This window comes from Hippopotamus amphibius, chromosome 12 (genome assembly GCF_030028045.1).
Source record: "Hippopotamus amphibius kiboko isolate mHipAmp2 chromosome 12, mHipAmp2.hap2, whole genome shotgun sequence".
Classification (NCBI taxonomy): Eukaryota; Metazoa; Chordata; class Mammalia; order Artiodactyla; family Hippopotamidae; genus Hippopotamus; species Hippopotamus amphibius.
In genome coordinates, this window is record NC_080197.1 from 57,595,954 (window position 1) to 57,620,492 (window position 24,539).

Sequence of the window (24,539 nt, forward strand, 5' to 3'; positions counted from 1 at the left end):
GCCAAAAATAAATCTGTAACTTCCGAAAAGCAACGCCAGAGAATGACTGGTCTTTTCTTACATGATCACCTTACTTATTCTTGATAAATCTTAAACTGCTGTATAATTCCTAGAAACTGAAAAGGATGGACTCGCCCATCTTTCTACCAGAAACAAGGCTGTGCTAACTTTCCTGTCACCCAAGCTGCCCTCTCATCCACACACCTCTGGAAGCTGTTTAAAGAGTTGTATAACCTTGTTGGGAACTTGTGCTGTCCTCATTTACTTGTCTAAATAGGGAAGAAGTATCAGAATGCTTTGCTCTATGAGCAGGATTAACCAACACGGAGAGGCAGGCAGAATCTTGGCAAAGATACCATCGTTCGGGTTGGCGTCCAGGTTTAAGCTGTCTCTAGATGGGCTCGCAGGGGCCCTGAAATAACCTCAGGGGACAAAAAGGTTTCCTAGTGGTGACAAAGGAGTCCTTCTTATCTGCTTGGCAGCCTTACAATCAAACCATTCTTACATATAGCCTAAATCTCTCCCCCTGAAATGCAAACCTATTTTTCTCATATTCTCCATAAAAAGAAAGAACTTCGCTGCAGCAATTAACTTGCTCAAATTCTCACAGCAAATTTTTAAAAAAGGTAGCTGGAATCAGTACTGATTTTCTTTGATACTCCTCATTGCATAATCAAAAGTTCTTAAGTTTTTGGTCCTTTTTGCTAAGGGAAGAAAACTGTGAAACTGGTTTGAAAATAAAGTTTCTTTATTTATAAATCTTCATGACTAGTACCTACTGAGAATTTCAAAAACAAAATCCCTTTGCAGTGCTTTTAAAGGTCTTTATTAACAAAAATCAAACCACAGGTAACTTGTATCAAACACTTCTGTGTCAGGTATAGTGCTAAATGTTTAACATGTCTGATGTTCTTTCATTTTCACAATTCCATGAGGTAGATGTTTCCCGTATTTACAAATGAGGAAACTGAGGCTTAGTTAAGTCACCATCCCAAAGACATACAACTAGTAAATGGCACCAGGTCTGCCTCATACCGGAGCCTAAACTTATAACCCCTTCCACTACATCTTCTCCCATCTGACCTTTATTTTTAAATGGGTAAGCCTCTGTTTATAGAGCACGCTGTTCCTGAAAGCACTAAGTTCTTCATAATAAATTTTATTTTCTTCAGCTCTTTTCAGGACAAAATTTGTGCAAATATAACAACTCCAAGGTTTCAAAAAACTAAAGAGCTTCCCTGGTGGTGCAATGGTAGAATCCGCCTGCCAATGCAGGGGACATGGGTTCGATCCCTGGTCCGGGAGGATCCTACATGGCTCGGAGCAACTAAGCCTGTGCGTCACAACTACTGAGCCTGCACTCTAGAGCCTGCGAGCCACAACTACTGAAGCCCTCGCACCTAGAGCCAGTGCTCCACAACAAGAGAAGCCACCACAATGAGAAGCCCTCACACTGCAACGAAGAGTAGCCCCCACTCGCCACAACTAGAGACAAAGCCCATGTGCAGCAACAAAGACCCAACATAGCCAATAAACAAATAAATACATAAATAAATACATAAATAAATATATAAATAAATTTTAAAAAAAGAATGCAGCAAACATCTTCAAAAACTAAGGAAAAAAAATATGTGCACCAAGATTTAGGAGCCTGAGTTTCAGCAAGTACAGAACTTTTGCACTAGATAACCATCTGGCAACAGTCCATTTTGAAACTCTAGTCTGCTCCCTCAATCTACTTATTTATTTATCCTCATACCTAAACCAAGCTATTTTCAGAGCTGTAAAATATATGTTGACATCTGGTTGGGTAAGCCTCTCCCCTTTTTCCCTTGTTCCCCCTCTCCCCCAGCCTCAATTTTCACACACTCTTTTATCTGAACTTTATATTCTGCTGGTAAAGTTCAGTTAAAAATATTGTGGGGACTTTGATTGGGTATCACTTTTCTGAAACAGGGGAAAAAAGCACAGCTTAAGCAAATCCTGCCTCAGCCCCAGGATTAAAATTACCAATTTGATTTCAGTGCCTTTGCCAAGGTATTTCTGCCACCTGGGAGACAAATATCCAAATTGAAGGTTCAGGTTTTTAAAATCCTTTTTAAAAAGCTGCATCCAAATTTACAGGGTCTGTTACTGATTACAGAAAGAAAAAAACTCAATAAACTTATCAGGTGGTGTTTGCAAGGCAGGCCTTTAGGACAACCAAAGATAGAGACATAGAAGAAAACCAGCTGCTCAAATAATAGGCATCAAAAGCGCCCATCATACAACAGACACTCTGCTAGTAGGAAGAGACCCAAATAGAGAGACGACATGAGCACTTACAATCCCATAATCTGTTGAAAAAAGCAAGACCAACCCACAAAAACAATCCGTGCAGATGACAAACATGCCTGGGTGGGCCTTTCTGATATAAAGCAGGGCTTCCGAACAGGGGCAGATCAGTGTGGGCTGCAGCGCCCAATAAACACTAGTGAGTCTTAGGTAAGCTCAGCTCCAGAGCACCTGAAGGTGGTAACCCAAGTTTAATGACAGCTATTCAGAAGCCCATGGGAAGAAAAACAGTGATGAGCGCAACTTGGTGTCTAAATCATGACTGAGCCAAACTTCCAGCACCCTGATAAAAGGGCAGAGAGCAAGCATCTCTCCCTGTTCTTGCAGCAGCGGCTCCAGATGACATGCAGAAACTGTGGCCTGAACAGGATTAACCCAATGGGAAATCCCCAAATACTTTGCGGCCTGAGGGCTTTTCAATACAAGAACCTTATCTTACTCCCTTAGTCTCAACCTGAAAAGCCCCTGTTCCAGAGGACTGGCATCCACAAAAACTCTACCCAGTTTCCTGACATCATGGAAATTCACTAGTTCACTCAGAAGACCTAGTATGTGGGCTCATCTATTTGTGGAAAGAGGTAGTTCTTTCCAAAAGTACTGAGTCAGAAATTTTTACCAGCACCAGATTTGTTCAAAAAAAAGAAAGAAAAAAAAGAATTTTTTTTTTTTTTAGTTGAATAAACAGGATGAGCACTGTCTCTTTTTCCAAGGAGCAAAAAATAATGCTAAACATAGCTTGGAAAACTGGCTGGGAGGAATTGGGGTGGAACTTTTCAAAAATTTAAATCTATGCAAACTCTACAGCTATTAATTTAAAGCCATTAATTGATAATGCAAAGCAAGATGTCTCAGTGACTTATTTAACAACCTGACATGTCACGTAAGCATTACTTCGGGAGGGTATTTTCTTTGAAAATGAGTAGACAACTTACCTGTGAGTTAGTTTTAAGGCAGTTTCACTAAAATGAGGAAGTTAGGACTATTTAACTGAGGTTCCTTCACAATCCCACAACACTGGTTATACTTTTTAAAGGTAATTCTTAGTACTTTAAATTAAGCAGAGAAACTAGCAGGCTGGGAAGAGCTTTCACACACAAGCCTCAGAACTCAGTTTCTAATGAGATACACTGTAAATCATAAAACATCACTTCATATCCTATAGCTTTTACTAAGTGAAACTGGGTTAATTTGGTGGGTTGTACATTTTTAGAAGTGAAATAAACACTCTATATAGTTCCCTACATACTTCAGGAGTTGTGAAGATGAAGTGGGAGAGGTAAAATTGCTTTCTAAAGGGCAAAACACTACTCAACGGACAGTTATACATGTACCAAACAATAAAATTTCTGCCTCCGGGATAATGGTTATTTCCAGGGAGGAAAGGAAGGGAAAGACTACAAAGGCATCTCCAACTCCATCTGTAGTGTTTTGTGACTTCAATAAAATCTGAGGCAAACAGAGCAAAAAGTTAATATTTGTGCAGCAGGTACACAAATGTTCCTTACATTTTTCTCTGTAACTTTATAATAATTCATAATAAAAACATCATCTCTAAGTTTCTAATGTAATCTTGAGAAAATAAAAATGACAAAGGTTCCAAGGACTTTTAAAAGGTTTCTTGTGGATAAACTTTCCTAAAGCTATTTTACCTTATACTGTACATAAACAGTGTCTTGCTTTCTACTAACAACTATATTTTCCTTATTAAAATCATACCATCTCTCTTCTTCCTTGCACCTCCATCTAGCAGAGTCTAAATAAAAAGTACAACTCTCTCTAGGGCACGTGGACAAAGGAAGCTCAGGGAGATGGGCTCAGTGGACGAGATAGGCTTGGAACAGCTGGGGGTGAAGGGGGTGTACTGGGACAAAGACTGCCCCCCAGTGGGAGAGGCCACAGGTTCCTGGAGCCAAGTCTCCAGTGAGGCTTCATTATTCTGTCTGAAGTATCGTGACTTCCAAGAACACCAGAGAGATCTATATTCAAATCATTAAAAACATTTCCCATACATACTAAAATATTCCTAGATGAAACAATGTACCATCATCAAGAATTTGCTCCAAAATACTATGGAAGGAATGCGTGCGGATATAGATGAACTGAGACTTCTCATGGTTTGGTAACTGTGTAAGCTGGTGACAGTACGTGGCAATATAGTCTACTCTCCTGGGTACTTCTGTATACATTAAACTCTTCCCATGATAGAGTTTTCAAGAAACATCCCTAAACTAAAATAAACTGTTTAATTATTATGACGTTAAAAGCCCTGCCTCATTCCAGTTTATGAGACCTGTTCACAGCAAGGAGATCTGGCAGTCAGACCAGGGTTAATCCTGACCTATATCACTCCTCAGCTGTGTACTCTGGCCTTAGTTACTCAGTCTCTTTGGTTTTGAGCTTATCCATCTGAAAAAAAACGAAAGGGCTGGATGAGATGTCTTAAGTTCCCTTTTAGCTACAGCGTGATTACTGGATTTATAAACCTGATTTAGTTATTGTATAATACAGTTAAGAACTGCATATGTTATTAATAAGACTCTATGGTCACGCAGGAACATCTTTAATCCCTCATTTATCTATTTATTTGACAAACATTCAGGGAATGTGCACTCTGTGCCTTGCAGTGTTACATGTGGGTAAAACACCAAGTTAAGTGATGCACAATCTCTGCCTTCAAGATCCAGTCTAATGGTGGGAGACAGATGTATAAACAAAGGACAACAATAAAACGTAAGTATATGATGATAGCAGTGATGGAGGTGGAAATACTAGAAGGCCTTCACAGTGTGAGAAAGCAGGGAACTGTAAATAATTTCATGTGCAGAGGGAGAGAGAAAGTAAGTGGCAGAAGATGAGACTGGATAAGAAAGTAGGGACCACACTGAGCATAACCCTGTACGTTATGCCAAGGAATTTGGACACTATGTTGAAAAGCAATAAGGAATAAGGAAGGCATTTTAGAGATGTCTAAGCCAGAAATGATGCGGTCCAATTTACATTTTAGATGAATTGCTGGAACAGGAATATAGATTTGGTGGTGGTTGGTGATGTTGGAGGAACAGAGGAGGGTGAAAAAGAAGGAAGTTAAACCTAGCATTCAAGAGATAGCTAAAATGGTCCAGCAGGATATGATGAGGCTTTGAACTGAGGTAGCATGACTGGAGATTCCTGAGATACTATTCTAGCAGTATCTTGAGGTTTGGAGCAGGGAATAGAAAGTATACTAAGTTATATAAGTAGTTGTTAATGTAAATGAAGCAAAGATCTTAGAAATGCATATTTGAGGCACTCTGCTATATTTCTACCCCCATCTTTCAAGATAAGATAGAAACTACAGCATGAGACAACAGTATCTATTCACCATCGGTGGGGGACCAGCTTCAAGCCCTGTGCCACACATAGTAGGTGCTTAATAAATGTGCATTATGTGTTGAACGTGATGAGTTTTAATAAGCTAATGAAACAGTGCCACGTGGTACAGGTGGTTCACTCCCTGCTCACCAGTCGTATCAGCAATGCTTTGATCAAGAGCACCGTAAGGAAAGATGAAAATTCTTTTTCAGGTGCTTTTTATGCCCCTCTTCCCCTAACCCTTCATCCCCTTCAGATTTTTAGACCGTGTCAGCAATAACCCTCACACAATGGAGTGGACAGCTAAGTTCTTGTTATTTGCGTTAGACTACACCTCACATGTAGACTATTACAGATTTTTTTTCCTTATAGATTACATTGTACCTTTTACCTGAGAGAAGAATCAGAAGTGCTCAGTCAGTCCCAGGTGTTGCAAACCACAAGGACTTCTGTTTCAATTTTTACAAAACAAAAGCAACACTTTTTTCCCTGAAAAGCCATTATCTTTATTTGAATAAAGATAAACATAAAGCACAGGAAGGCAGGTCATCTAGACAATGTCTTGCTGTTAATGACTACTAGCCTGAAATTAGAAAATTCTGCCCATCTGTTACGTATTACTTTCTTATACGGTAAGATTTTCTCAGCAGTAAACCTGTGGTACTAAACAATGAAACTTTGAAATCTGATCATTCTATCCCAAACTCATAACTTTATAAAATGTTAATATCACCCCAAGTGTTATGGACAATAATAACTACAATTAATAATAATTAACTGAACATTCATTATGTGCCAGGTAATATGATAACACTTTATATACATTGTCTCATTTGATTTTGATTCCCACATTAATCCTAAAAAGTAGTACATAAAGTTACTGCCATTCTGCAGTAGGAAAAAATGGGGCCCAAAGATGTGTATCCCATATGATATTATACAACCAAAACCAGCCCATCAGGCTCAGTGGCCCAGAACTCTTCACCACTCTGCAATACTGTCTCTCCCAAACCATGCCAGGTCGGGGGGAGGTAATATTCCTATTTAAGGATAAAAAACCTGAGGCTCAGAAAGCTGACCAAACTCGTCAAAGGTCACACATTGAGAAACCGAGCCAGCATGAGGCTCCTGGTTCAAGGCCTCTAACCAGTCTCCCTCTAATACTGATCTGTTCCTTGAAACAGACCATAACCACCCCACAGGAATCAGCAAAGTATAAAATCCCACCCCGTTAAAAAAAAAAACCAAACACAAATGGCTTTGTCAACATAACATAAAGGTCATCAGGTTCTTTAACAACAACAAAAAAAAGAGCCAGTAAGGTTTCTTTTTGACACATCATGGCCACTTTTAACTCAAATCATAAAAGGAGCTAATTTAGAAAATAATGCTTTTCAGATTTCTAATTCTGCATTTATTTTTGCTTTCCCAATATTTACTTGTGTTTCTTTTACAGTCCACATTCAATTGTCATAGTGTTCAGCACTTACTAGGGACTTGGGAAAAGGTTAAAGAGCAATTTTCTGTCCCCAACCCACAGGGAAAACAATGTATACAATTAATCCTCATAAAACCTACTGCCAAGTAACAAGCAGGTGCAATATTTCTGGGCTGCCCCGGGTGGGGTGGGGGCGGAGGGGGTGAAAGTGGGCAGAGAGAAACATTAAACAACAAACCACACTTGGGGGGCTCATTTCTTCTAAGTGACTTATGTCTCATAAGGCATTTGGCTGTTGACAAGATGATCCCGCCCTTGAATACAAGGAAGTTGCACCCAGTCTCACAAAGCACAGATTCAATCGCCCCAAACAGAAGTCTGAACTTCCCTCCAAGACAAATATGGAATTCAATCTGTGTGAGGCTTTGAACACAGCTCATCAATTTGCAATCCTTCATTATGACCATACAAGGGAGAGGAAAGAACGACCTTCCTAGTCCTTCCTTGAGGGGGAAGCCACAGAGGAAAAAGCATATTTAAATTCCATAGCAAGGTTTTAAAACTTTTCCATGAAGATCCACACCCTAGCTGAGTCATCAGCTCAAAACCCTACAGTGGCTCACCTCAGGACTAACTACCTTTCCTACGCATGGTCCTTCCAACTCTGCGAGTTTTAGCCAAAACACAATGGGTAAGAAGCTATAACTTGTTTCATTCTTTTCATTTAGTCATTTAGCCCTATAATTTTTAGAGTAAATGCACTGACCTTAATTCACTTAAGTACTTAATCTATAGCTAAATGAATAAAGAAACTACAGCTCAGTAAAAATTACATCTGAAGACAGCCGATAACCAAAGCGGTAATAGCAACATAAAGAAAATTGCTTCATGAACCAATGCGAATGTTTTAAATCCAAAATAAAGATTGTGAGGGGGGGAATTCTCTTAATCTAAAGTTAACGAGTGGACCCTTTTCAAATATGTTTACCTATTTCCCAAATACTTGTGTAAGATTCCTCTACTAAATCTATTCTAGGAGGGCTCCAACCAAGCTTTAAAATCAGTGGGAGACCTCTGCGGTATTTCTACAGCCCTTTTCCCTTTCTTCCCTCTCCAAATAGTTGAAAATGGAATATGGGGGACTGAACTAAAGGCTATGGATTTCCTGAAATCTTTCACGGGCCATCGTCCACTCACAAAGATCCAACGTCTTCATAATGGAAGGCTGACACATCAGACCACTCCATCTCCAAGCTTTGCTCCTACCTTAAAAGTACTTGATCCCATCTACCATGCTGAAAATGTGTTTTCCATTCTTTCACCATCACATTAAAAAACAATACAGAGTTTTAGGTAAATTCGTCTTTTAAAACTAAACGAAGTCATACTTCTTCAGATAACAAGTTGATAACTATCTTAGGAACCTGCTTCTCAGACTGCAACTAGACTCCCTGGGTTTGAATCCCTGATTCCACTCTTGCTAGCTCTGTGATCTTAGAGAAGTTAATTCACCTGTCTGAGCCTCGATCAAAGAAATTCTTGTCAGTTACTACATGCAATGCCTTTAGGACAGCACCTAACACATGATATAAGTGGTCAATCTGAAGAAACTATTATCACCAATACCACTGCTGTCTATCCTCACGATTGCTAACTTGATAATCTGTTAACATGTCCCTTTTACCATCCTTCCAGAATGTGAAAGAATCTATCAAGAGATAATTAGATCTCTGAACTACTACTAAGCTAAAGAAAATAATGCATTAACAGCTTAGGCACCAAGTTACATATTCGGAAGAACTTAAGTCTGTGATTTAACATCATAAGGACTCAAAGACTCAACTATAACAACAGTTGAGGATTCATTTGAATCTCTCATGGGCCACTGTTACAGATTTCAGGTAGGCCCTAAGTTATGAGTATTCAACTTTTGAAATAATGAAGCCAAAAATGTTTTGTTTTCAGAATAATCACAATACATCTGGAGAGATGGATACATCTATAATAAGGCTACAACATAGAGAATTAAACTATAGTAATTTGAACAGGAATTTTCCTAGGGTTAGGAAAAAACAGCAGCAGCAACAACAAAAAAATGGTACTGAAGATTGAAGAGTTATAGGTTATGAACTACAAGATTTGCACCATGAATTTGCCATGGTGATAAATATGTAATTCAAAATTTTATACAAAACTTAATTTATACACATTAAAATACTAGGGTAGAAAAAACACATTCGCATCACAGAATGAAAAATAAGCCACAAAGTAGCATACGATATTTGCAACACATAAAAACAAAGAATGAAATACGATGGTAACACAGCTATTCTTATATAGTTAGTTTGTATCAGGCACTGTTCTAAACAATATACATGTATCATAAATACACGAAGAATTCCTATGAATCAATAAAAAAATACAAACAACAAATTTTTTAAATGAGCAAAAATCCCAAATAGGAATTTCACAGAAAAGAAAACACAAATGTCCCATACACATAATGAAAGATGCTCAACCACAATTCTAATCAGGGAAATGAAAATTAAAGCCCTGATGAGGTATCAGTTCATACCCTAAACGTGCACACACTGAAAAGGCTGTCAGCATCTAGTTCTATTGAGGAAGCAGAACAATGAGAACTCATCCACTGCTGGTAAAGGTCTAAATTGGTCTAAATAACCACTGTGGAGAAGAGCTGGATATTACCTAGTAAAAATGATCAGCCAATGACCAAGCAATCCCGCTCCTAGGTATATATGGTAAAGAGACTCCTGCACATGGGCAGTGCCTAACAACATTCACTGGGCACTGTTACTACAGCCCAAAAAAGGGGGGGGGGGGGGGGCGGGAACAAAAGATGACCATCAACAGAAGTGGAATAAACAAATATATATATTCTGGTATATTCACCTAACTGAAAACTACACAGCAGTGAACATGAACAAGGTACCACTACATGGATAAATCTCAGAAACATAAAGTTGAAAAAAAGGAAGTGAGTAATAGAATATGCACTGTATGTTTCCATTCATATAAAGTTCAAAAACAAGCAAGCCTAAAAAATAATATTGACTCAGTGGGATATATTCCTAGGTGATGAAACTATAAGTAAAAGCAAGGAAGTATTTACCATAAAATTAAAGACAGCAGTTACCACCAGGAGGAAGAAGGGCATATGGGGAGCTGCTGGGACACTGGTAAAGTTCTATTTCTTAAGCTCCCTGGAAGATACTTTGTTGTCTGTTTCATTATTTTTCCTTACTCTCTACAGACACATTTTATATTCTAATATGTGACACACTTCAAAATCTTAAAAAAACAACTTAACATGTATTCCTTCCAGATAAGCTGTAGGCAAGCCTACATAACAAAGCCATCACTGAAACAAAGTCTACATTGCAGACTACAAAAGTAACTATTTTTAAAAGAGAAAACCTTAAAATCTGCAACAGAAACAAAATCCTGAAACTTTAAAATTGAACCAAACTAATCCACAAGCAGAAAAACAACACAGTAATGACCCAAAGCATCATTTGTCCAAGCATGTTCTACAAAACCTTTTTTTCCTTAGATATCTAAGGGGAAATGGGTAATAGGAGTGAAATAAATTCGAGGATTAATGGGTTAAACAAATAAAGCTCCTAAGGAAGACACAGAATCCCCCAAACTCCTTGACTCTGGTGAATTACACACATATTGATTCTTTTAGGAGCCATATTTCCTATAACACAAATTGGGAAACATTTTATGACACAGAGGCTATACTAGAAAGAATATTACTCCAAGCCAGGTGAGGGCAGGATATACTCTGGTAAAAGGTACTCAGATATCTAAGCCTTCAGCAGCTGGTCTGTCCAAGCCAAACCCTGGGCAGTTGGGATCAAAACCCGTAACAAACACAACCCTTTAATAACTAAGGGAACAGTCACTTGAGGTGCTGCATGAACATGGACACAGCTTTCTGTGATTCCCTTGGGGGCAAAACATGATGTAAGCATAAGTGGAAGCAGAAAAGATCTGGCTGGAATAGAAAGAAATATTTCTAGAGCTTTTAGGGTCATGGTAGACTAACAGAGGGTCTTATTTGGCTTGGGCAGAGTTCAATAGAAGCCTTCAGCAGAAAAATCTCTTTCTCAGTTACAAGGTTTTCCCATTAGGCTTCCCCTAATACAGCTAGAAATTCTCTAGTTTTCTACTGAAGTTTTCCCTAGGCACAACAAATCTGGGACCTGGATCTGCCCATCCTCCACAATGTGCTTCTAATACCAGAGGAAAATAAGATGATAATGCTCTTCAAAAGAAAATATAAGCACTGCATATTTATTTTTAAAACTTCTTTATGATTAGACCACTATGAGACACTTTTGCAAACACTTATTTCCCTTGGAAGCTAACTTATGCGTAGCAGTGAAATGCCGTATTTTCAAGGAAAAAGTTGTCAATGTCTTTGTATCTGAAAGATGTTAAAATATTATTTGAAGAAAGTCAAACATCTGTCTTTTCAGGGTAGCACAGGGATTCAAACTGGAAAATGTGGTCCTGCCACAGGTTTCCACCAGGTGAAGATGGCAGACTGGCTTCTTCAGAGGGCTCTCAACAGATGGCACAGTTACTTGATGATGGACCACAATCCAGACCCAATCTACAGCCTCGCAGATTCAGAAATTTTTTAACCAGCATTAACAAGGTATTTCCTTCTTTTAGAAGCAAACAAAATTAACCAAGCTTCAGCAGAAATCAGAATACAAACCTATTAATACAGAATGACAAACATGACTATGACAGAAGGAAGTATGCCTGTTTGTAGCCCTACATGGCCAACTATTTCATTACAGCCAGATTGATACTGACAGCCAAATCACAATCAGAGGGTTCTTGAGAATCAGAATTCAGGAAGTAAGAGGAATTGAGTATTCAATGGTCTTCTTTCATCCTGGCAATAACTGGGTGTTTTTGTTTTTAAATTAAGCAACTTCTATGTCCGGGCATTTTCTAGGTCCTAGGAATACAGAGGTCTCTGCTTTCAGAGAGCTCATATTAATATTTAAGTAACAGCTGAAGAGTACACATTTCACTGAAGTTTACTGTAATATTATTAATAAGAGCAAAAAAAGTGGAAGCAATCTAAATGCTCAACAATAAAATTGTGATTAAACAATGATACATCCAAATGATTAAAAAATGCAGTTTTTAATGAACGGTACTTTTAATTCATGACATGGAAAAATGATCATGATGCAATGATAAATGAGAAAAGCAAACTATGGAAGTGTACATAGCATATGATCATATGTGCATATATGTGTATATTGCCTATCCCTCTATATGCCTAAGAAAAAGACCAGAAAGAAAGTCACCAAGGTACTGTTAATAATTATCTTTTTTTCCTTGATACCTTTTCAATTTTTCTAATTTTTTGAAATATCACTACATGCCTTTTATCACCAAGGGAAAAAAAATTACTTTTAAAGCAATTTCAATCAACACAAACACTAGAATCTCTTCAGATTTATCTGTAAGAAACTGTCCATGAATGCCAGTCCTTGACTGTCTTTGAACTCTCAGAAATCACCCTTCCCCATGCCTTTAAGAGATACTCTACAAGGAGGAGTCATACACCTGAGTAACACACCCTCTTATCTCTTCATCCTACTGGCAGTCTCGTGTCTCTCACTGTCATCTCAACTTAAACACCTTACAGATAACTCATATTTAATTATGTCCGAAAGTAAATGCCTAACTCTTCCCCCACAGCCCACCTTCTAACAACCCCATTTCTGGCCAGGGCACTAACCTCTCTCCCAATCAGATGGCTTGGAAGGCAGCCTTAATTCATCTCTCCCTTTCCCATTCCAGGTTCACTGATAAAATCTGTCGAAATTTCTCTACCATCCCATCTTACTCATCATTCTTACTTCCATCACCACGCAGGCCAGGCCCTGACGGCACTCACCGTCAGTAATGTGACTGTACCAGTATTCAAGTGGGTCTTCCTGATGCCATTCTCTTACTTCTCTAAATCATGGCTCCTTACACAGAATTTGGATGATGTCATTTCTAGGCTCAAAAACTGGTAAAGCTGTCTCCTTTTTACCATTCCAGTCTAAACCTCTTTGCCTGGCTTTATTAAACCCCATAATTTGGCTCCACCCTAACTACTTAACTTTATTTTCCATCATTTGCCAGTCTCACCCCTCGTCAACCAACAGACATGCCATAATCAATCTCACCACCAAGCCCTGGAATATTTAAATATAAAATGGCCCTTCCTTTCCCTTCTACTTATATGTAAAGAACCTAATGAATTTTCCCTCTTCTACAAAGCTTTCCTTGATTTCTCCAACCTCATTTATGTCTCTCTTTTCAGAACTTGGTGGGTGTGTGTGTGTGTGTGTGTGTGTGTGTGTGTGTGTGTGTGTGTGCGCGCGTGCGCGTGCGCATGCACACACAAGCTCTTCACCTAGTCACCCACTGATGGATACTTAGGTTGTTTCCACATCTTGGCTAGTGTAAATAATGCTGCTTGAATATGGAGGTTAGTGTTTTTCCAGTACATAAATGTATATCTTTACATACACTAACTTTTCCAGTTACTGTGTTTGTTTCCTTTGAACATATTCCCAGAAGTTACTATGTAATTTTGACTCACAGATCAAGTGGACTTTAAGTTTAAAATGGAAGAGGTAGAAAAAGTCCAGATATTACTGTAACTATGAAAGAAGCTGGTCATGCTCCTTAAAAAAAAATTGACAATGAGAATGGCCTAGCAAATTATTTATTGCAGGAAAAAAAAAAAAGGAAAGGGTGTGAACAACACTGTGGTCTTAGGTCCCTGCAAACCCACGTCCAGAATATGGGCATTAAAGAAAGAAAGAAAATTGACATTTTAAAAACAAGTTAATATAATACCAGTAAGCATCGCTGAGGTTTGATGGGATGGGACTCTGAACTAGAACAGAGCAATGGAGGAGAAGCAGAAGCATAAAGAACCGCTGGTTTGGAATATTTTAAACTGAAGCTGACACAGAGCTAAACTGAGCTGTAATGGGGACGTCACCATTTGGAACGTCTGCTAGAATTCTCCCACAGCTAAAAATCGTGACATCTGATAATTGCCTTGCTTAGCCTTCCCTCTCTCACCGAGGGAAAGAAACATTCTGGGTATGAATGCAGCCACTGGGAAGAAATTAGCTGACTAACTGGCATGGTTATCGGGAAACCTGACAGTAATTCTGAAGCTGGTTACAATGGCTGGGGATGGGCATATGGGACAGAATGAGGGGGAAAAATTACAAAAAGTTCAGAGAAAAGTAAATCCTGCTTGAGACCACAGAAGGGAAGATGTGTCACATATTTTAAGAAGTTCTCAAGAACAGAATCCTAGTTAAACTAGCCTTGATTAATTAATCCAACAAATATCCGCTGAGCACCAACTACAGGCCAGGAAGTGTTCTTGGCACTAAGGATACAGGTGACACAAGATACCTGCCCTTATGGTGCCTACACTCTAGCTGGGAAAGGAACAGAAAGTGTGGGGGCTGGGAGGGGCGTTAAAATTTCAGGAAAGTCATCAGGAAAGGTTCCATTGAGAAGAAAATCTGAATGATGTGGAAAAGAGTGATCTCAAAACCTGAAAGAAAAGAGTGCAATACAGGCAAAGGCCCTGAGGCAGGAGCGGGTCTGTGAGAAACAGCAAGGAAAGGAGTGAGCAACCGGGAGTGAAAAGAGCTCGGAGTTAAGAGGCGCCAGAGTTGGGGGGACTTGTAAAGACTGCGAGGACTTCGGGTTACTCCTGAACGATGCCCACAGGATTCCACATGCGCTAGGCTCGGTCATGCTACATGCCTGTGTGAAATACCTACATTTTACTATGTGTTATGAGGAAAATACAAAGGAAGCAGAAAACATGATTACTGCCCTGGAGATAGTGAACATTATAAACTTGGTTGAAAGTAAATTAAAAACTGAAAATGAATTTAAAAGAATAGCGAGGGAAATGTTTCATATCCACACGGGACTTGATAAAACAGCAAGTTTAAACTTGTGGGTTTTAGAGCACTAGAAGTATCCAGGAAAGAAGGCCGAGAGGAAGAGAGAATTAAAGAAAGAAAATAAGTCAGACAAACATGCAGAAAAAGGTATAACCAAACAGGACTGCCCTGTTCACTCTAGTCACACAGAAACTAAGTAAAGCTTGAAATGATTTGGTATAAAGAGAACGCAATTCTGGTCATAAACTGCAAAGGATATTAACAACAGAGAAAACGGAAAGATTCTGAAAAGACTGGCTGCACACAGGGCTCTCCAATGAACTGAGATTTTAAAAGACGCAGATAAAAGACAGGAGGGACACATAACATGGACGCCTAGAAAAGAAGCTCAGGGTGACATCAAGAAGCAAAATGCCCACAGTGAGTGGAACTTAAGAAAACCATCCAGGGCTACCAAAGGGGCTTGTGAATTTAGTCCCAAAGAGAAAATCTGCAAAAGGCCTGGGAGTACACTGGTTAAGGTGAATGGTGCAGTTAATACACGACAAGGAAAAAAGAACCACCTCTATTTCTGCTTTGCTTTTTAAAAATCTTACACTTAAATACTACCTTACAGTTTACATGTTTCTATTTTACAACATCCTTGAGAGGTGGGTACAACCCCTGCATTAAAGCGAACTCTCCGTCCAGTGTGTGTCCCTGACGTGAGCTCGGCCTCCTTCCTCGGTCTCATCCTCAGAACAACGGCCAGAAGCAGAGTCCTTGGGATGAGGGAACCGAAGCCCAAGACAGAGGAGGCCACCAGAGTGCTGCCCCAACACAGTGCAGGTGTTCTGACTCGGCCAGCTGACCAGTTCGCATACCAGGAACCTGCATGTGAACTGCTGAGTACAAGCGCTCTCTGATGGATTATGGAGACCAGAGAGCTCTGCTGAGAGACAGCAGACAAGCTGCCCAACCTTTCAAAATGAGGAAAGAGCGTGAACATTACAAAACACTAACACCAACATTACAAAAGAACATGGATGTTACGAAATACTAACTGTTGTGCTTATCATCCAGCCTGAGGAAAATTCAAGAAAAGATCATAAAGTAGATGGTTTCTGAATAGACAAAGTCGGGTGATCACTAAAAATCCGCACGGATTCAGCAGGGACAAGTCTTGCCTGGTAACTTTCTTTTCTTAGCAAATCTATAAGGCAAACAATTTATGTGACTCTTTGAAAGGTACTTAACAAGCTCCACTCTCCAATTCTTTTTAGGGGGGTAAGGGAGAAAGATGAAGAAAAATGGGCTGCGTAATAGACATGTTTATAACTGATTAAGCAACAAAAACCCAGAATGCTCAAAGTTCTGCAGGACTCACTGGGCTTAGGCAGTTATATTACCAATAAACCAGATAAAGCTTTTGATGACATCCTTATCAAAACGTGAGGATGAGAGACTTTCTAGCTGGCGCAGTGGTTAAGAATCTGCCTGCCAAGAAGCGAGAGAGTAGCACAGACATATATATACTACCAACTGTAAAATAGTCAGTGGGAAGTTGTTGTATAACAAAGGGAGTCCAACTCGAGGATGGAAGATGCCTTAGAGGACTGGGGCAGGGAGGGTGGGGGGGACTCGAGGGGGGGGGCGTCAAGGAAGGGAGGGAATATGGGGATATGTGTATAAAAACAGTTGATTGAACCTGGTGTACCCCCAAAAAAATAAAATAAAATAATAAAAAAAAAAAAAAAAAAAAGAATCTGCCTGCCAGTGCAGGGGATACAGGTTCAAGCTCTGGTCTAGGAAGATCCCACATGCCGCGGAGCAACTAAGCCTGTGTGCCACAACTACTAAGCCTGCACTCTAGAGCCAGTGAGCCACAACTATTGAGCCCACACGCTGAAACTACTGAAGCCCGAGCACCTAGAGCCCGTGCTCCACAAGAGAAGCCACCACGATGAGAAGCCCACGCACTGCAATGAAGAGTAGCCCCTGCTCTCCGCAACTAGAGCATGCCCGTGTGTAGCAACGAAGACCCAACACAGCCAATAAATAAATAAACAAATTTATAAAAAGTAAAAAAATAAAAAACCGTGAGGATGAATAGATCTTAAAGAACAACCAAAAGCGGGAGAGCAGAGTCAGATTCCAAACTAATTTTTAGAGAAGATTAACTTTACCAAATGAAATTTAATAGAGAGAAGGTAAAAATTACATTTAGATTCAAAAACAATCATATGCTAAGTATAAAGTGTGATAAACTGTTACATACATAAAGAACAATGAAAGTTGTTGTTGAGTAAAGCTTGACACGAATTACAAGTGTGGAATGGCTGCCCCCAAAATTTACACGATCTTAATCTTAGGCTGAGTTAGCAGACATAGGGTAGGAACAAGCAAGGCGAATGCCACACTCTGTGCTGCATGGCTGGGCTCCTGTCTGGAGAAGTTTTCAACAGTTTGCAACACCCTATAGTCAGTACAAGGGGACAAAGTAAAATGTCCTGATAATTTGGAAATTAAGTCACCCTCTGGGAGTAATAAAAGCATGAACCAAATGAATTAGAAATAGCGATCAACGTAAGCAATTCCAAGAAAATGTGTAACTGAAAATATCTGAGAACACCACAATCCAATCAAAAGTGAACAGGGTGTACTTTCTGGGAGGCAGGATTAGAATGTGAATTAAGAAAGCTGAAACCTTGTCAATTGTGTTTTCTTCTGGCTAAAGGAAAACTGTGTTAGCAGAAGGGGGCTACATTAATCTAGGGGGGAGAACAGGAATTTAACAAGTAAGAGTTTGCCTGCACTGTGTGAGGCGGAGATGGCTGACCACACCCAGAGCAGCACTGGGCAGGTGCATCCTTACACAAAAGAGGCTCCTCAGCTGCCCTGGCTTAGGGACTCTCCTATTAAGATGACCCATTTTGATTAGAATGACCACTTCCCACATAGGCTGTCCTACTGGGGTGACAGGGCGCTGACCAAATGATGCAAGGTTCCGTTCTACTCACAGTGATACTAACAAATTCATTAGCTGACATTCTCGTTTCTATGTCAGTATCCTGGTCACTTGCTAAATGTAAGTAAATTCCACAATCCTAAATATTTCTGGACACACACACCTACAAGTTCACATCTATGGATCTGGAAAAGTAAGGTCTATACCTTAAATACTTAATATCCTTAAATATCCAGATACTACACACCCGTGAAGTCCTGCTTCTCTTTATGACAACTGTTATTTTACCTAAAACTTAACCACACATTTTAAGAGAGAAAACTAACAAAATGTAACACACAGAGCGTTCAGGAAGGTAAAAAGTCTGGAATCCATGATATTTGAACAAATTAAATGAACATGCTTAGCTTGAAACAAAGATATAAGATGGCTGTCCTCAAACTTCATTCTTACAGCAATACAAAATTATCTCTACTTCTGTGATGAGAACCAGGTGAAAGTTGCATAAGGAAGAACTTTCCAATTTACACTGTCCTGTGCTTGGCACATACTAAAAGCTCAATAAGTTTTGGCACATGGTAAATGTTCACAATGTTACCTATGACTGTGTTTTAAGATATAAAAAATGTCATGAAAGAGGTATGCACAAGATGCTGTGGAAAAGCAAAGGAGGGGCACCTAACCCTGAACAAGAGGTGAGAGGTCAAGGAAGGCATCCCTGAAAGTGCAGATGGCTATCAGAGTACTAAAGAAAGCACAGGAGTTACCCAGAAGAGTGTGGGAGAGGGCATTCCAGAAAGCAGCATGTGAGACGCGAGGTCAGAGAAAGCTAGAGGTTCAGTACAGCTGCAGAGGTGAGTGGAGAGAGTAATGAAAGATAAGGCTAGAAAAACAAAAGGGCACCACTTCTTAAAGGGACTCAGGCTCGCATGCCATTTAAGGAACCTGAAGGAGGCGATGGGGAATCATTGGAAATTTTAACTGTAGGAGTTATATAATTAGATTTACATTTTAGGAGAACCCTTTTGGCAGCCACATGGAAAATGGATTGGAAGACAGCAAGACTGGTAGCAGAAAGATGGCTATTTCAGTAATTTGGAGTCTGCATGAAGATATTGACAATGTAAAAAAAAAGCTGAGATGGAGAGAATTCAAGAGGTAGTAAGGAGGACTTAATAAATAACGATGTGAGTGATGAACAAGAGGAGGAGTCAAGGATGATTTCCACATTTATGGCTGGAGCAACCAAAGAGAGAATAACATCTTGCACTGGAGCACGTAAGAAGCATGAGAAAGATTCTGGGAAAGGAGAGATAACATTGAATCTTGCGGAAGACACCCAGGTAGTGATATCTAGGAAGGAGATGGACCGTGGAGTCTCAAGCTCAGAAAAGCGTTTGATTTGGAAGTCATCATCACAGAGCTGTCACTGAAGAAGATATCAGAGCATGTGAGACCATCCAGACCCCAGAGTGTGTGGAGTGATTACAGGACTGGAGACAGAAGGCTGGAGAACACCAATCAAGAGAATGAAAGTCAGCTCTCTTGCAATCTGTTACGTTTCTTATCTTTAGGCGAGGAACTGAAATATTTAGGCAAAGACAACACCCACTTATCAGGGGTTAGAGGGAATTCACAGTAGAGAACTGGACTATTTGACCTCTACAGCATCTTTCAACTCTGAAAATGAGTCAAAGACTTTAATCCAATCCAGTATTTCTTACAATCTGAGAAAACTTCTTATCACCATTACAGAAAAACTAAAATCATACCTATTTTTATTCTTTGGCTTTGTTTGTCCAATGACGAAAAAACATTTTGAAGAACTAAAGTTTCTTGTTTCATAATGTTTTCATAAAGGGAAGGAGTATGTGGTTGACCTAGAAAGGACAGCACAGGCTCTAGATCTAATTTCCTATTCTATTTTCCCCTCTACGGGTCCAGGTATATGATTGGTATCAGAATGCAGTTTTACCCAAACACATGTGCCTACTTATTCTTCCTTTCCCTTTCTGTCACCTTGTGCCTGACTGGGACTGTACATAATCTATGGTTTTAAGTCTTAAAGGTTTTACTGCCTTTCAGAAATGTAGCTATAATTTTCTCTAATATCAACATGCAAAGTGTGTAGGTTTCTGTTTCCCTTTCTGCTCAATTCTAAAAACAGAGAGACAGGTAAGTAAACAAATGTTTTTAAATTGAATCCAGAATGTTTGATTAAAACAAACTGTCGGGGCTTCCTAGGTGGCGCAGTGGTTGAGAATCCGCCTGCCAATGCAGGGCACACGGGTTCCATCCCTGCCCCAGGAAGATCCCACGTGCCGCAGAGCAACTAAGCCCGTGCGCCACAACTACTGAGCCTGTGCTTTAGAGTCCATGAGCCCGTGTGCTGCAACTACTGAAGCCCACGCACCTAGAGCCCGTGCTCCACAACAAGAGAAGCCACGGCAATGAGGAGCCCACGCACCACAACGAAGAGTAGCCCCCACTCACCGCAACTAAAAAGAAAGCCCATGCACAGCAACGAAGACCCAACACAGCCAGTAAAATAAATTAATTAACTAATTAATTTAAAAAAGAAAAAAAAAACTGTCATTTTTGGCACCACAATACTCCCAGAGTATTTTAGACAGGACTACTAGCCACTCAAGTGGCACCTGGAACAGGTGTTAGAGGTACTTGACCTCCTTCAACCATACACACCTTTTCTTCTGCCCCCAGCCAATGCCTCTTCCGTCCCTCTGCAAGCCTTCCTTTTCTTCTCCTGTCCCTATCTTTCGCTTTCCTCCTGGTAGTAGCCATAAACTTTTATTACCACTAATGGCACTAAGGCTAACACAGCTGTCAACTCCCCCCCCCATCCCCGCAGAAACACAAAGGATATAAATCTAACTGCAGTCTACAGTGACCTTTTGGTTGTCATTAGAAAATAATTTAACTCTATTCTGTGTCAGTGGCCCAATTCACAGGGCAGAAAAAACAAAAGGCTGCAGAAAGTAAACCTCTGTGATAAGAAACCTCAAGTACTTCCTAGCTCTAGCAGTCTAACGTGGAGGTTCCGAAACACGACTTGCAGATGCAGGTTTCCAAATGACCGAGAAAGGTGGAAGCGAGCAAACTAGAGATGGTGGCGGATGCCTTCTTAAGTTCAGAGTCATGCTCAGTAATTATAATACAGTAAGTGTTAGCACAGAGAAGATGAAAAAAAAAATCAAGGCTAGATCCAGAATAAAAGGACTTCAGCACTAGATACTACAATCCTGGGAACGCTTTAGGACGCCATAAAACTTTATGGGAAAGGTAAATAATTATGTTCCTACCACCAGCCCCTCCCCCACGTCAAGTGCTCTCCCCTGAGGCTGCACTCTCCTTAGATGACAGCCCTACTTGCCCCAGGCATTCATCAAAGAAAAGGGTTTTAGTGGATTTCTTCCTGTCTCTCTGGCTAATGGTGTCATTACCTTTGCTGTTTAATTTCACAACATAGAAGCCAGAGACACTTTATCCTGGCAGCAGACTTGCAGGCTGAGAGGGAAGCACAGCAGGGGCGCTTCCACGAGGCTGGAAGAGGCAACAGACACACTTCCTTACAAAAGCTCAGGGTGCTAAAGCTGCATAAGACAAATATGGAAAAACACAGCAAATAAAAAGTTACTTTATTAGGACAAGTTCATTTATCTTATTCAGCCTCTTGTCCCAACACTAAAATAACCCCTAAACAGTCTCTTACATTCTATGCTATAATGTCTTCCTGCTGCTTGCTGGCCTGAAAAACTCCTACTCACCCTTCAAGTCTAAGCTCAAACACTACCAGCTCCCTGGAAACCTTCTTTGATTCTCCCAAATAGGTGCTCCTTTTCCTTGGGTGCTCCCCTGAGTGCACCTTCATTACAGCAGCTACATGCCACTGCAGTTACTTCTAACTCTCTAAGTAGCTCTGCAGGCACCTGCCTGCTTTCTGAGGGCACACCATGTCTTTCCATGACTGTGTCTCCTGGTACACGACACACACCTCATAGGTAATTCACAGCGTCAAAGAACTCCCCAGGTCTCAACAAGAAGGGGTGACACTCATCCATCCAAGTCTCTCCTTTCCAGTCCCACCTGGTTCAGAACCTCATTACCTATCTCTCCTAGATGATTTAAATTAGCCTCTGCATTGGTCTTCCTGTTTCCAGTCCCTCTCCCCTTGAATCCGTTCCTATACCCCCACTGCCTCTGTAATCTTGCTAAAGGACAACGTTAATTAAATGTACCAGGTTGAGCAGTTGATGCAGAGAATGAAGAGCTGAAAAACACCTGTTCCCTGAGCTGAATGGGCTCAAATCCAGAGGGCAGAGAAGTAAATAACTAACATACAATGTATCAGGTGTTACAGAGATACTTCCAACTCATGCTAACCCCTCTTGGCTGGCATGGCCTTCGCTCATAAATGGTCAATTCCTATTTCACTTTCTATAGAAAGCCTTCCTAATCTCTCCCGCCAGAAGCAATCTCTCCTTCCTTTGCTGCCACAGTGCCCTGTTACTTACTTATCACTTTCTGCTTGAATTACAGTTATTTGTACCCATACAGTATGTCTCTTCTTGGATTGAACCTTTCTAAATAGAAGGGCAATACATTTTACTTGTCTCTATTTTGCCATGGCACCTAATACAGTGCCCAGAAAATACTTGATAAATGTTGAACTGTGATGATTAACCTCACTAAAATATTATGAGTCTGTGATTCCTCCAGGATTTGCCAGTATTAAGAACATCAGTGGGTCAAATACATGCAATTCAAGACTGAAATTTTTCCACTCTAGCCACAAAAATAGAAAGTCCATTCTGTTTGGTGAGGTAATAGTGGACATATGGAGAATATCCTCAACCAGATTTAAAAGATGTGTCCAAATGAAACGGATCTCTATTGTAAAAGCACAACAAAAGGCAACTCCCTAGTCTTAAAAACCAGACAACCAGCCCCTGCTGACAAATACAGAAAAATTATGAAGGGCAAACATGGTGTGGTGTTTCCAGAATGCGAGCAGGTCAATGGACAAATGCTCAGCTAAGTAAAAATGTCCACAGTGCAGTAAAAACTAAATTTAATAAAATAAGATACTGGCACAAGATATTTCAAAAATGCATCACTAAATAAGCTCTCTGATCTCTCAAATAATACAACCTTCCAGAGGTGAATACTTGCTGCTTATCCATTCTTTAAGGTTTATCACCAATTCCCTACAATAGTGCCACTGTAAGATACCTCATCAAGCCCTTGTTAGAATCTCCAATTCTTTAATTTCGCTTCTGAAAAAATATCTGTCCTCCCCCTGCCATTCCTTCATCGTAATTACTCTAGTTACATCCAACAGCTGTGTGCGGATGAGGCAGACAGCAACTTAACTATCATTCACCTGAAACACAAGAATCGAGAACTTAAAACATTTTATGGTTTAAAAAGGAGAACTAAAAGTCCAACTTCTCAATTTTGACCAAAAAAGAAGCTGAAAGCTCAAAACTATAAGACCTTTTAAGAAAACGCTGTGCTACAAATGATATGTATCTGCTCCCATTTGGCTTGAATGAAGTCAGAACATTTGATCATATCACTTCTTCAGCATTAAAATTGCTGAGGGCAAGAACTGTCTCATCGACTAACTTTGCAGAAGCTTTAGCAAACTACCTGTGGCAGCTTTTAATCCAAAGACCCGAATTCAAGTTTGCTTTGAGGATTAAGCGAGAAAATGTGTAAAAATGCTTTATAAAATTCTAAAGCACAATACAAATGTAAGGTGTTACTAGTATTATTCTTACAGCTAGCTCTCTCCAAGAGCAAGTCCCCCTCTATAGGAAATCTGCATACAGCTGAAATATTTCTGTATACTTTTCCCAAGAGAATTTATGCTCTACTTCAAAAATGTAAACAACTCCTAAAAAAAGGAGGGAGGAGAGGGAAGAAAGAAAATTCACGTGGTGCTAGAAGGAGGAGGTAAATTAAATAGCAAAGGTGAAGTTTCTGTAACGAAATAAAGCAATATAAGAGAAGGCAAACCTGGGCTTCCCTAGTAGTACAGTGGTTAAGAATCCGTCTGCCAATGCAGGGGACACGGGTTCAAGCCATGGTCCAGGAAGATCCCACATGCCGTGGAGCAACTAAGCCCGTGCACCACAACTACTGAGCCCACACTCTAGAGCCTGAGCCACAACTACTGAGCCCATGTGCTGCAACTACTGAGCCCACGTGCTGCAACTACTGAAGCCTATGCGCCTAGAGCCCATGCTCTGCAACAAAAGAAGCCACTGCGATAAGCCCGTGCTCTGCAACGAAGGGCTGCCCCCGCTCTCTGAAACTAGAGAAAGCCCACGCAGAGCAATGAAGACCCAACGCCATCAATAAATAAAAATTAATTAATTAATTAATTAATTTAAAAAAAAAGAGAGAGAGAAGGCAAACCTGGGTCTTAGGGATCAGTTTCTAACTCTGCCAC

The 24,539-nt window shown here is 40.2% G+C and overlaps 1 protein-coding gene across 5 annotated transcripts in view; it reads right to left on the minus strand.

Moving 5' to 3' along the window:
* The window catches only part of STK38L (serine/threonine kinase 38 like), a 77,185-nt gene that overhangs the window by 47,040 nt on the left and 5,606 nt on the right, over positions 1-24,539 (minus strand). Inside the window, exon 3 of one of the 5 annotated variants that reach the window (XM_057702020.1) lies at positions 21,526-21,625. The exons of 3 other annotated variants lie outside the window; for them this stretch is intronic. The gene's annotated coding sequence lies outside the window, so the exon portion shown is untranslated. Of the gene's footprint in view, positions 1-21,525; positions 21,676-24,539 lie in introns of all 5 variants that reach the window. One more of the 5 variants, XM_057702019.1, reaches the window with a different exon arrangement.